The following is a 15,416-nucleotide window of genomic DNA, read 5'->3' on the forward strand; positions in this document are numbered from 1 at the left end:
CGGTCACTCATGCCAGGGAACAAGCGGGGGCGGGAGCGCGCCTCCGGCGGTGCGCGCTCGCCCCCTAAAGGCTCCTGGGCGAGCGACGTAGTACTACGTCACTTTGCCCAGGAGGGGCTGACCGCCGCAGTAAATGTACTTGCGGTGGTCGGCAAGTGGGTAGTTAATTTTTTTTTTTTTTTTTATATATGTATATTTTTAATTACATTTTCATCATAGAAATTTCTAAAAAAAAAAAAAAAAAAAAGGAATAAAAAAGATTCAATTAACAACAAAGAAATATACAGTAAAGCTGATAGGTGCCTTGAAGGGTAACTCCACTTTCGTGGGGAAAAAAAATAGGAAATAAAGAAAAAACAATATAGTGTATACAATTGCAATACAAATCATGTTGTCATCGAATGTTATTAAAGAGGAAGTAAACTCTTAGCTTTTTTCCCCCCCTGCAAAGTAAATGCATAATGTGCTAGTGTGCATCGCATACTAGCACATTATGTGACACTTACCTGCAACGCAGCCCGCGTTGTCCCTGCTGCCAGCCGCATCCATCTTCACCCGTCTTCCTTCCGGGTCTGCGGACTCTGGCTGTTTTACTGGCCGGAGCCACGTGACGTCACTCCCGTGCATGCACGCAGGAGCCGCCAGTCACAGCACAGGGCTCTGAAGAAATGGCACGGGCGGCCGTTTCTTCAGAGCGCATGATGGCGTCATCGGCTGCATGCACTGTAAATATCTCCTAAACGGTGCAAGTTTAAAAGAGATTTACAACACCTATAGGTAAGCCTTATTATAGGCTTACCTATAGGTAAAAGTCATTAAAGTGGGTTTACAACCACTTTAGAAAATGACCTTTCCTTTTCAATCTGCAGCTATTGTAATGGTCTGAAAATGCAATTCAATATGGATCTGTTCTGTACACAGAATGTATACTGACCACACCCCCAGAAACATCATTTTCTGCTTGTGTGATTGGCTCACTGATTTTCCCAGATGTCTGCACTAAGATACAAGTCAGATTTCTGGAATCCCCTGCAACAAAAATGTCATTTTTGGTGAGATACTCCCAATAGGAACACGTCTAAAGGGATGCAGGCCCAGCAGATTAACTCATTAGAGCCCTGCAGCTGCCACAGCTGATAGATAATTATGAAACCGCTCCCATTAGACCCACTCAGCACAGAGGAATAAACAATGATTTCTTCAGAATAACAAAAGGTAGGAATCTGCAACCAAAGAAAAAGGTGACCGCACTTCAAGATGCAAGGGAATCTTTATTTCATAAAATCATCCAACATTGAGTAATGAAATCATATTAACTTCATGACACGCATGGAAAGGAGCAAGATTGACGGGTTTCATAAACGCAATCGCTTAGTCATAACCTATAGTTGCTTGAAGTGTTTGACTCTTAAATAGCCTAAGATCAGATGCGAACTATCAAGCACTAAAAAAATTTGCCCCAATGCAAGACATAATACAAAGTATCAAATCAAGACAGAACATACAAATAAGCACAATAAATACTAAATATATTCAAACATTTACACACAATACGGAAAATAAATTATAAAGTTAAGAGAATTAGATACTTGTATAATGACCACAATAACGTATGTGGAGATGTATAGACACCTGAAAGACAAATTCGACCAATCGGGTTGTCTACACTCCTAGCGCAAACACAGGGTGGGAAAACAAGAAAAAAATAGGAAAAAGAACGATAGCACAATAATGAAATAGAAAAATATATATAAACGTAAATATATGCATGAAACCAATAATTGGAGAAGTGCATGTTTTGATATTAATACCACAATGAGAGACCTCCTTACCCCCTTTTTTCTTTTTTTTTTTTTTTTTCTTCCCTTTGGTTTAGGAACTATTAAGGTGCAGTAAAGCTGGTATTTGACACAGATGTATAGAGGTATAAACCTAATTTTACTTGTTATTTGTTGTTTCTTTTTTTTTTTTTTTCATTTCATGTATTGTCGAAAAAAATTTAATAAAAACATATAAATAAAAAAAAAATAATTGGAGAAGTTGTAAAAAAGGATATATGTAAAAATACTTTAGAATAGAATAGATCCATATTTGTGTATTAAATAACACACCAAAATATCCAAACACACACAATAGTTCAAAGAATCAAAGTATGTTATAACATATATAAGGGAAAAAAAAAAAAAAAAAATATATATATATATATATATATATATATATATATATATATATTTTTTTTTTTTTCTTTCTTATGTATGTTATACCATACTTTGATTTTTTGGATTATGCCCCGTACACACGTGCAGATTATCTGAAAACTTTTGTCTGCAGACTTACCAAAACCATTTAATATGAGGTCAAACCTAAACACTTTCAATTTGTATGTAATCCGGCAGGTCCTTGCACTACATAGAAAAGGTAAATCTGAAGACAAAAGTCTTCAGACAATCTGCACGTGTGTACGGGGCATTAGTGTGTGTATTGTGTTATTATTGTGTATAAAGTTTACTATTTTTTTTTTATATATACAGGTATACAGATATATATACAGATATTATTTATCACATATTTTTATATCTATCTATCTATCTATCTATCTATCTATCTATCTATCTATCTATCTATCTATCTATCTATCTATCTATCTATCTATCTATCTATATATCTATATATATATATATATATATATATCTATATATATATATATATATAATATAAATATTTATATATATATATAACATAAATATATATATATATATATATATATATATATATATATATATATATATATATATATATATATATATATATATATATATATATATATGTGTGTATATATGTGTATATATGTGTGTGATAAACACCTGTATATAAAAAAACATTTTTTTTTTTTGCCATTGCTTAACCACTTCCGGACAATTTCACCCCCTTCCAGCCCAGGCCCAGGTCAGTTTTCAGCGCTAAGAACTTTTAGACAGCGCCAGCCCCTCCAAATCTATTCTAGTGACTGCAGCCTCTAGCCCTCTGGCGGGCCAGAATAAATATGTGTAAATGTTAGGGAGAAGGAGCTGTCACACCTATGGGGATGGGGGATAATTATCCCTATCCAATTACAATAGGTAAGATATAATCTCTGTGTCCAGGGCCGGATTAAGAGCATCATGGTCTTGGTGCTGAGGATTTTGAAGGGCTTTAAGGGCCGTGCCTTGGCATGCACCCAGAGGAGGAAGGGTGCAGCCATGCATGCCTAATTCAACATGGGATGCTGTCTCTGAAGCCCATATACACATCCATGCATCGCCAACTGTCCCTCCTTGTCCGGCCTTCGTGCTGTGTGGGGAGGTTCTGAGGGAGCTGCCTGGGGAAGCGAGCATAGAAGCCAGACTTCTGTGTTTACAAGTGACAGAAGAGCGGTAACAGTGAATATGGCCAACCCGGGGCCTATATAAAGGTAGGGGCCTGGAGCTGCAGCTCCAATAGCCCCTACGTTAATCTGGCCCTGTCTGTGTCTACTAGTATGCCCGGAAAAACTAAAAACGGTGCCAAAAATGATTAAAATATAAAATGACATGTAAACCAATACATAGTGATAAAAAACCATTGGTAATAATTATATGGGGTTCCACACTCTAATCCACACATGCATATGCATGCAGTCCCATGAGTATTAAAAACAGCACAAACCATATATTGTGAATCCTTAAAGCGGTAGTATACTCCTTTTTTTTTTCTTTTACCTACAGGTAAGCCTATAATAAGGCTTACCTGTAGGTACAATTAATACCTCCTAAACCTGCACGGTTTAGGAGTTATTTGCTCTGCATGCAGCCGCTGACGCTAGCGGCGCAAGCGCTCTGAAGATCCGGTGGACCTTGAATGAATATATAGTCCAAACACCTCCACACCTCCTTATTATTATAAGTGTTTGTGGTCCCTGTAAATAGATCCAGTGCTCCACCATGTGCAAACACAATGCACTCCTGAGGGACCACAATGCTTTTGATCCACTGATGTATAACACTTCTAAGAAGCAGCAACCAGACCTCAATGCATTTTGCCGTTAGGAAATCCAGTTGCCACCATTTTTCCATAGAGCTAAATAGTCACTGCCTCCATCCCATTGGTGCACTGCCAATTTTCAGTGCTGTCGCGCGTTGAATACCAATTACACTGTACACAAATGAAATTTTTTTCTAAACAGACAAAGCTTTCTTTTGGTGGTATTTAACCACTTCAATACCAGACACTTTCACCCCCTTCCTGCCTAGACCAATTTTCAGCTTTCAGTGCTGTCACACTTTGAATGACAAATACGCGGTCATGCAACACTGTACCCATATTACATTTTTATCATTTTTTTTTCACACAAATAGAGCTTTCTTTTGGTGGTATTTTTTCACTGCTGTTTTTTTTTTTTTTTTTTTAAATGTTTTGCAAAACAAACAAAAAAGACAAAAAGTTTTGCGCAAAAAAAAACGTGCGTTTTTTAAATTTCTGTTATAGAATTTTGCAAATAAATAATCTTTCTCTGTAAATTTAAGCCAAAATGTATGCTCCTACATTTCTTTTATATATATATATAGTATATCTGAAAATCGATCAAAACTGACTGCCTATCTCATTTCTTGAGCCCCTAAAATTCCAGGACAGTACTAATTCCCCCAAATTACCCCTTTTTGGAGAGGCCAAAATGTGTGTTATTCACAGGTTTAAAATGAAGGGTGAAAATAAAGGGGAAAAAAGAAAAGTAATGCAGCCACCTCATCTAAGGACTGATAATCGCCAGTATACTACATTTTAGTTTTCGAGTTTAGATATGCTTTAATGAAGTGATCTCCAAACTTTGGCCCATGGTTTGGATGTGGCCCTTTGCTTGCCTTTATCCGACCCTTGGGGCACTTTTCTCCCACTGACATAGTTACATAGTTAGTGAGGTTGAAAAAAGACATCAGTCCATCCAGTTCAACCTATGATGTGTGCGTGTGTTTGCTGTTAACCGCACATTGTATACCCCTCTATGTTGTGGTCTTTAAGGTGCCCATCTAATATTTTTTTGAAACTATCAATGCTCCCCGCTGATACCACTGTTTGCGGAAGAGAATTCCACATCCTTACTGCTCTGACAGTGAAGAACCCCCTACGTACTTTAAGGTTAAACCGCCTTTCCTCTAGTTTTAGTGAGTGGCCATGTGTCTTATTGTATTCCCTTTCTCTGAATAGTTTGTTCCTTATGCTAGGGTCACCAGTACAGTATTCGTACATTGATATCATATCCCCCCTCAATCGTCTATTTTCCAGAGAGAATAAGTTCAGTGCTTGTAGTCTTTCCTCATAGCTGATGTCCTCCATTCCCCTAATTATTTTTGTTGCCCTTCTCTGGACTTTCTCCAGTTCCAGCACATCCTTCCTGAGGACCGGTGCCCAGAACTGGACAGCATACTCCAGATGTGGCTGGACCAGAGTCTTGTAGAGTGGGAGAATAATCTCTTTATTTCTGGAGTGAATCCCCTTTTTTATACATCCCAGTATTCTGTTGGCTTTGCTTGCAGCGGCTTGGCATTGAATGCCACTGCCAAGCCTGTTGTCCACCAGTACCCCCGGGTCCTTTTCCATCCTAGACTCACCCAGAGGTTCCCCCCCTAGTGAGTAGTTTGCTTTCTGGTTTCTGGCCCCCAAGTGCATTACTTTACATTTTTCAACATTAAACCTCATCTGCCATGTAGTTGCCCCACCCCATTATTTTGTTCAGGTCCGCTTGTAAGGTTTCCACATTCTGACAACCAATCAATGTGACAAAATTCCTGTTACAGACCTCATCAATGGGGCACTATTTCTTCTATTGACACCAATAATGGGGCACTATTCCTCCCACTGACACCAACAATGGAGCACTATTCCTCCCACTGACACCAACAACTAGGCACTATTTCTCCTCCCACTGACACTAACTACGGGGCACTGTTTCTTCCAACTGACACCAATGATGAGGCACTATTCCTCCAATGACACCAATATTGGGGCACTGTTCCTTCCACTGACACCAACAACGGAGCACTATTTCTCCCATTGAAACCAATGATGGGGCACTATTCCTCCCACTGACACCAACAATGGAGCACTATTTTTCCCATTGACACCAATGATGGGGCACTATTCCTCCCACTGACACCAACAATGGGGCACTATTCTTCCCCCTAATGCCAAAGGTGCACTTTTTACTCCCACTGATGCTAGGACATTTCTACTTCCGCTGACCACAGTCCGGACCCCCTAAAATCTGAAGGACCCTAAACTGGCCCTTTGTTTAGGAAGTTTGGAGACCCCTGCTTTAATGGACGAAAAATACCAGCTGAATTATTTTATTTTTCTCCTTGTGTGTTTCTTGGTTTCACTGCAAAATATAAAAAAAAAACAATTCTCTACAGCTGTGCGTCATGTGAAAATTTTAATGCTTAAGCCAAAGTAACTGATCAATGCAATCTAGCAATTTGTTCTGCCAAACTCCCACGGCTTTCAGCCTATCAAAGCTTCTCCATTGTTCTGGCTCGGATGACCCAGCCTGGTCTGCTGATATCAGAGCAGTAAATATTTTTCTGGAGGACGGTTCTAATTGTCTACTTTGTTGTGTCTGTCTATTGTTTGTTGTGGAGACGGGGGCACATGAGGAAAGCAATGAAAGACCAATGAATCTTCTTCTAGTCCATCTCAGGTCAGGTGGAGACATTGTGCTGATGTAGATGATGGTTCCATAGATTAGGTGAGGCTCACCTCCATGCACATCCATTGTCATGGACACACTAGATTAGTTCTGGGAAAATGACTGGGTTGCCCTTTTCCCCTCTTCCCAGAGGATATCGGAACACGGGACAAGCTTGTACCGAGCTTGCCAAGTCAAGACAAAAGCAGATTTGTTGCGTTTTGCATGGCTATTTTCCCTGCATGTCCAATGGGGTGGAAAGGCTGTTTGAGATAATTAAAATTCTAATCTGTGTAGGAAACCTGCTCCTCCCTAGAATTCATCTCTCAGGTGTCTACAAATCACATCTGTGATAGGTCTTCTGAATCAGTCATGCGCTTGTTCATTACAGCCTTGGTTAGTGGATGATCCTTAAAGGAGAACTCCATTACAGCTCCATGTTCTGCATGCAGGGGCACTTTATGTACCATTGTGGAAGCTTCCAGTTGTGCAACATTAAGCCCCAGCAGCCCCTTACCATCCAGGTCAGGGTTTTTCAAACTTTCTAAACAAAGAGCCAATTTACTCTCCTGCTGACTTCAGAGGGGCCAGACTGTGGTCAGTGGGAGTGGATAATGCCTCAGGCTGGGTGGTTAGTGGGAGTAAAAAAAAAATACACAGCCTTCTGTTTGTGGTTAGGAGGAGGAATAGTGCCCCATCATTGGTTATAGTGGGAAGAACAATGCCCTCTTTGTTGGTGTCAGTGGGGAGACTAGTGACCCATCATTGGTGTAAGTGGGAGAAATAGTGCCCCATTGTTGGTGTAAGTGGGAGAAATCGTGCCCCATTGTTGGTGTCAGTGGGAGAAATAGTGCCCCATTGTTGGTGTAAGTGGGAGAAATCGTGCCCCATTGTTGGTGTCAGTGGGAGAAATAGTGCCCCATTGTTGGTGTAAGTGGGAGAAATAGTGCCCCATTGTTGGTGTAAGTGGGAGAAATCGTGCCCCATCATTGGTGTCAGTGGGAGAAATAGTGCCCCATTGTTGGTGTCAGTGGGAGAAATAGTGCCCCATCATGGTTGTCAGTGAGAAGAATAATTCCCTCATTGTTAACAGCGGGGAGAATAGAGTCCATTGTTGTGTAAGTGGGAGGATTAGTGTCCTGTCGTTGGTGTCATTGGGGGGAAACAGTGCCCCATATTTAGTGTCAGTGGGGAGAATAGTGCCCCATTGTTGGTGTCAGTAGGGAGAAATAGTTACCCATCATGGGTGTCAGTGAGAAGAACAATTCCCTCATTGTTGTTGACAGTAGGGAGAAAAGTGCCCCATTGTTGGTATCAGCGGGAGAAATAGTGCCCCACCATTGGTATTAGTGGGAGGAATAGTGCCCCATCATTGACATCAGTGGGTAGTGCCCCATCAATGAAGTCAGTGGGAGGAATAGTACCCCATCGGTGGTGTCAGTGGGAGAAATAGTGCCCCATCTTTTGTGTCATAGTCATACAAGATACCGTGGACTTTTGGCCATCATCCAAATTGAGTACTAAACAAACACATACATAGAAAGTAGGACTTTGAAGGCCACAAAGGAGGGATGATCCCAATTGTATAAAACGATTCCAATTTATTACATAGTTTATAGTTAAAAACTGATTACACAAAGCATAATTAGACATACAAAATATTCCTATTGGGAATATCATAGATACAGAATACAGAAATGTCCCTGACATAGGCGTGCGCACAGGGTGTGCTGGGTGTGCCTGGGCACACCCTAATCACCTAGTGCACATTAGCATTATCGCTCTGTGTGCGGGCAAGTAGATGGGAAAGATCTCAGTCTTACCAGCTCAGCCATAAGAGAGGTGCTAAAGCACTTCTCTTTAATTGTGCCAGCAGGGAGATGAATGCACCGGGGCCATATACATGTAGACACACACATGCATGTGTGTTTAAGATTTGAGGTGCACACCCTAAAGCAATAGGCTGTGCACACCTATGGTCCCTGATAGCAGAATGTGCAGGTCCTCAGATCCAATGCGTTTTTCCACAAGCTTCTTCAAGGCCACAGAGACCTTACAAACATTCTCCAATCACCAGATGCACTGGACAAATATATCCTCCGGGACAGGCGCTGGGACTATGTAAGCAGGAACGACCATTGGTGTTCTTAGGGGAGTGTTCCTGAATGAGGGGGCCCTCCTTACCGAGGAAACAACAATTCCTGCATATGGGTGGATGTGAACAAGTGGATTGAGGAGATGGTCACTGTACAGTTCGTGTGTGGGTGCCCAAACACATCCACCCATATGCAGTAATTGTTGTTCCCTCGGGAAGGAACACTCCCTTAAGAACACGAATGGTGGTTCCTGCTCACATAGTCCCGGTGCCTGTCCCGAAGGATATATTTGTCCGGTGCATCTGGTGATTGGAGAATGTTTATAAGGTCTCTGTGGCCCTGAAGAAGCTTGTGGCAAAACGTGTCGGCTCGGAGGACCTGCACATTCTGCTATCAGGGACATTTCTGTATTCTGTATCTATAATATTCCCAATAGAAATATTTTATATGTCTAATTATGCTTTGTGTAATCAGTTTTTAACTATATGGCTGTAATAAATTGGAATCTTTTTATACAATTGTGATCATCCCTCCTTTGTGGCCTTCAAAGTCCTACTTTTCTATGTATGTGTTTGTTTAGTAATCTTTGGTGTCAGCGGAAGATAAAGTGTCCCATCGATGGTGTCAGAGGAAGAACTAATGCTCTATCATTGATGTTAGTAGGAGGAATAATACCCCATTTTTCAGGGCTGCTGTTAGAAATCGCGGGGCCCCGTACAGACTACCTGGCAGGCCCCCCCCCCCCCAAGAATATATTAAAGATTTAGCTAAAATTACAACAAAATCACTATTAGCAAACACAAACATAACATAACTCACATAATTCCTGCTAAATCTAAAAAAAAAAAACTATGTTAAATAAAAAAGATGAGATGAGAAAAATATACAGGCTGGGCAGTTGGAGCTCAGTGATCAGAGAGACAGAGAGAGAGAAACAAAGTTACAATTTACAAATAAACTCCTGAGCAGAGATAAGTGCTGGGAGGGGGGGGTCACACAGGGAGGGGGATTAGTGAGGGACGACTGTCTCTTTCTCAACAGATAAAAGCTGATCGCAGGGAGAGGGACAGATCAGATTCAGGTGCTGGAGGAAGATTTCTGTATTTGTTGTCCATCACTAATCCCCCTCTCTGTGTGGGCCCCCCTGTGTGCTCGGGGGCCCTACAAGAGGGCTGGTGGTCCCCCCCCCTATCAGCGGCCCTGCCATTGTTAGTGTTAGAGGGAGGAATAGTGTCCCAAGGGCCAGATAAAGGCAAACAAAAGCAACAGGCTACAGTTTGGAGACCACTGGTGTAGGCCAACATTTGTTTTAATGCCCCTGTGGTTCTCTACTGCAAGGATGACGAAACTATACTGCCACCACAGCCAGTGGTTATTACTATTGACCTGATGTCATGACTCCCACCAGGGGAGAAGTGGCTGAGCAGAACTTATGATGGCAACTTGTTGGATGGTGTTGAAAACCAGAGTGAACATGGAGGACTCATCAGGCTGCTTGTTTAGTGTCAGCGACCGGGGGGGGGCTTTTGGGGGGTTTGGGGGTATTGTGTCAAGCTGGTGTGGTCAGGGGGGGGGGGGGAGGGTATGGTGTGGTCCAGCTGCAGCCCCCCCCCCCCCCCATGGAGCACCAGCCGCCACTGTATGGATGTGCGGTGTACTTTCTGTATTGGCTGTGGGAGGCTGGGGCTGTGAATGGGCATGTTGGAACACAGAGTGGCAGGTGTAGCTATCAAAGCAGACATGAAGCCGTGGCCTGCTGGTTGCCAGTCACTGATCTGGAGCATGCAGTGACAGCACTTCACGGGGCGGCTGTGTCCCTCTTGCCCTCCCCTTTGCCCTGGCCCTGGTGTCGAATGGTTTGCTGCCTTGTAGCAACAAAGAACCATTTCTACACATTTCTTCCCTGCTGCCCCTGACAAGAAGCACTCTGAGCCATCAGCCAAACAGCTCAGACATCGGGATCCATGGAAAATTATTTTGCCGTATAACCTAATCAGGTCATTTTAGACTGATTTGTTATATGAGTAACCAGAGGAAGAAAGTCTCCGGCCAACACAACTGCGATATCCCAAAACCGACAGCGAGGAAAACAAAGATCTGTCAGTTGTCACATTGTTTAAAATCGAAACAAAGGCTCAAAACTCAAAACTTATTACATTTCTGGGTTTACAAGGAGGTCAAATGAGCTGAGCAGACGTGATACAATCTGGCTGCGGGTGAGAAGTATGGATCATAGATGGAAACCTGAACCCGGAAATATCTGTTCAGTCTGCAGTGCCGTTCCATTTACAGTTTCGTCACCCCCCTCCATCTCTGGCTGTCTGCGATTGTTAATTGTATACAACTAATTCTGCTTGTCTTAATGTGTTTCTAAACCCAAGAGCCTGCAGTCACTATATCTGGTCTCCCCAGGAGCCTGCACTCACTATATCTGGTCTCCCCAGAAGCCTGCATTCACTATATCTGGTCTCCCCAGGAGCCTGCATTCACTATATCTGGTCTCCCCAGGAGCCTGCACTCACTATATCTGGTCTCCCCAGGAGCCTGCATTCACTATATCTGGTCTCCCCAGGAGCCTGCACTCACTATATCTGGTATCCCCAGGAGCCTGCATTCACTATATGTGGTCTCCCTAGGAGCCTGCATTCACTATATGTGGTCTCCACAGGAGCCTGAACTTACTATATGTGGTCTCCCCCGAAGCCTGCATTCACTATATTTGGTATCCCCAGAAGCCTGCACTCACTATATCTGGTCTCCCCAGGAGCTTGCATTCACTATATCTGGTCTCCCCAGGAGTCTGCAGTCACTATATCTGGTCTCCCACAGTGCACAGAGCATGGAAATGCAATTATTTTAGTAAATATAAACTGATAAATACCTTTTCTCATCAGCAGTATATTGCAGTCTTGTGACTTCTATCAGTGTCTGGTTAAAGCTTGTAGGAGGAATTTTCATTCTCCTCTGACTGTCCTGTGAGGCTGCAGGACCCCGACCCTCTGTATGGACAGTGCTGATTGGCCCTGTGTTGATCACATGCACCCTCCCAAGAAAAAAAAAAATTCTCTAGCAATGCACACCAAACTGAGCATGAGCAGACAGGGCCGGTGCAAAGATTTTTGCCACCCTAGTCAAAAAAAAAAAATTGCTGCCTCCCCCATATGCGTTTTTTCCCCCATTTGGCTATTGTGACGTTCACTTTGATTTCCAAAAATTCACACTTTTCTAAATGAACCTGATAAAACATAGTTCAAATTGTACGTTTAATTAAGTGCCCCTCTCTCCCTTCCACCCCCCCATTCCAAGTTGCTGAAGGGGTTAAAACCCCTTCAGTGACTTTCCTCGGCACTGGGTCAGGTCCTTTGCCACGCATTAGATCTCCCCCACTGGCTGATGTTGGCAGGGTAGACCTAATGGGCATGTGCAGCAATGGCCGCGCACGCGCATTAGACCTCCACATTTTTCAATGCTTTCCTATGGGGATTTCGGCAACGCTGGAGCCCTCACATAACGTAGCTTGCAGTAGCGCTCAGGCGGCACAGCATGAGGAGTGCCGCACCAGCTGGCGGTCCATTACTGATTCCGGGTGCAGGATGCCAGCCCCCCTGCTAAGTTGTGCTTTAGAGGTAGCGCCGGCCCTGTGTGCAGAGTGACTCCGAAAGCTCTGTCTCAGGAGATGGATTGGGGACTGTGGAAGAAGGGGAGGATCAGAGGAGACAGGATAAAACAGCCTGTTTACATAATGCAGAGGATTAACTCTTAGGTTCCACAGTGAGTATAACAAGCGTGCTTTACTGCATATACACACTTGTTTTACTGTTGTGGGTTTAGTAACACTTTAAAGCGGCAGTAAAGCCGGCTTTGTTATTTTTACCTACAGGTAAGCCTATGATAAGGCTTAACTGTAGGTAAAATTATTTTCTCCTAAACATGCACCTTTTAGGGGATTTTCACCCGGCAAGCACCCCCAGATCCCGCCGCCACCATGTGAATGAGTATGAGGTTCATAGTACCACTACCGATTCACCAAAAAAGTGTAAAAAGTGAGTAAAGACACAACACGAGTTTTTGACAAGTCCTTCATTAAAAAATACATTATTTTAAATAAAATGTCCCACCGGTTTAGATCTATCGTCAAGCACGGTGCCCGCCGCACTGCCATTCCTGAAAAAATAAAAAGGAAAATCTCCGGTCTCGTCATAGGCTCCCGCGATCTTCCTGCTCCACCGTCTTGCATTTCTTAAATAACTAAGGCCCAAAGTCACCCGATGACATCATTGGGTGACCCCGGCCCATGTGACGTCATCAGCCCAGCATGTCCCGGTCTATGACGTCACAGGGGGCACTAGATAACATGGGAAGCTCAGGAATCATTGGATGTCACATGATGCTTCTAACATCACTGGGTAACCAAAGACTGGAAGGTTGGCATAGAGGAAAGAGGAGGCACAACGGGTTCAGGTAAGTAGACTTGGCAGAGAACTCAGAGCCATACATCACCTCAAAATTCAAAGCCTTTCCAGTCAGGAGAGCTGTCTCCTGATTAGTGGTAGCATTGATCAGGGGATCTGCCTCTTGATTTGCCACAGTGCCAATATTTTTGTTGAAATCTGGAAGTCCTGGCACCTTTTGTACAGGAGACCTGGCACTGGATCGGAGAAGAAGTGACTGCCAAGACTCCTCACTGTTCCAGAGATGGGATGTAGATCATGGCTCTGGGTGATGCCTGAATAAAGTTGGTGTTATTTTTCTGAAGAGAAACACGGAGACATTGTCAGAGGCAGTACTGTGATCTCTGTGAGCCGTCAAAACGTTATATAACGTTCAGTTCATTTCAGCCAGCAATTGTGGCCTGATTGTAGCCTACTTGTAAGGCCACCATTGGGCCTTACAAGTTGGCTTTGTAGTTCGAAGCTCAAAACTTCAAAACGCCGGAGGAGAAAAAATTTGTTCTCTCTATGGGGATGGTTCACAGCTCCCCTCCAAGTCACCTGAAGCCAAACGCCCGACGCTCAAAAAAATTTTTGAAGCTTCTTTTGTAGCTTGATTTGGGCAGATTGGTGCATTTTTTCCTCCATAGAAATGCATTGAAACACAGGATTTGCACATTTTTGTGTGTTATGTTGCACATTTTTAAGTGATTTTATGCTCAAAGGCAATGATTAAATAAAACAAAATAATAAAAAAAAATAAGTAAACAATACCCATAAATTATAAAGAAAACGAATAATAATAATAATAATAATAATAATAAATAAAAACAAATGAATAGAATACATAAATTAACCCCCAACCCTATCTCCAACCCCTAACCCTAATTCTAACCCCTAACCCTAACAAATGAAAAAAAATAATAACAAAAGGAAAATAAATAATAGTAATAATAATAATAATAATAATTAATAATAACAAATAAATAGAATAAATAAATTAACCCCTAACCCTAGCCCAAACCCCTAACCCTAATTCTAACCCCTAACCCTAACAAATGAAAAAAAAATAATAAAAGGAAAATAAATAATAGTAATAATAATAATATTATTAATAATAATAATAATAATAAATAAAAACAAATAAATAGAATACATAAATTAACCCCTAACCCTATCTCTAACCCCTAACCCTAATTCTAACAAATGAAAAAAAAATAATAAAAGGAAAATAAAAAATAGTAATAATAAAAATAAAAATAATAATAATAAATTAATAGAAAATAATAATAATAGTATTAATAATAAAAGTAACCCCTAACCCTGGCAAAAAAAAAAAAAAAACAATAATAATAATAATAATTAATAAATAAAAAATAAAAGAGGGGGAAAAAAAGCTGAAAAACATAGAAACAAATGATGACAGGATATATTTTTCTCTATTGGCTAATAAATAAATGTCATATGTCTTTTTTACCATTCCATTGTATACCATCTATGCAATATGTTTGTATTTTATATCATGTACATTCCTTTGTTTGCATGTATCAATAAATGTGATATTTTTTACTTTATCAGCCTTGTCATGTCATGTCTCTCATTCAAAGTCCCAAACTCTTTCTATTTCTCAATTGAATTTAGGGATGGAGGCACACGGCAAATCCTACCAGGCGCCTCATTTAAAGTCCCGCCATTCCCCCCTTTTTGAATGTCAAAGTTCAAAAACGCTTTAAAAACACTGTAAAAATTGTGCAAAAACGCATGAAAAAATACTCAAAAAAGAGATACTCAAGTGTGAGCTCAGCCTAACACCATAATTAAAACAGAGGTCTCAGACGAACACATTAACTGTCTGACATTACAACTGACGTTGTAGAAAAACAAACCATAATGCAATTTTAAGAAAGGTCTCTGTATATTTATTTTGGCTGCAGCATCTGTTTAATAAACTATCTTTCCAGAGGTCTGTATCTCTTCATAAGTGATGAGGTATTAAGGAGCTGTAGTAAATCACTGCCGATGCGATCTCACACCCCAATGACCGTTTTGTGCCTGTGCCGATATTTTACATGTACAGTAACATCCTCTGGACAGGTTGGTGGTACATAACCTCGTTCCAGGGGTTCGTTTGGTAGAGAACTGGATGGCCTAATCCTTGGCAGGCAATCAAAGTAAAAAATGGAGATGCAACGA

The sequence above is a fragment of the Pelophylax lessonae genome, assembly GCF_965119305.1.
Source record: "Pelophylax lessonae genome assembly, chromosome: 13".
NCBI lineage: Eukaryota > Metazoa > Chordata > Amphibia > Anura > Ranidae > Pelophylax > Pelophylax lessonae.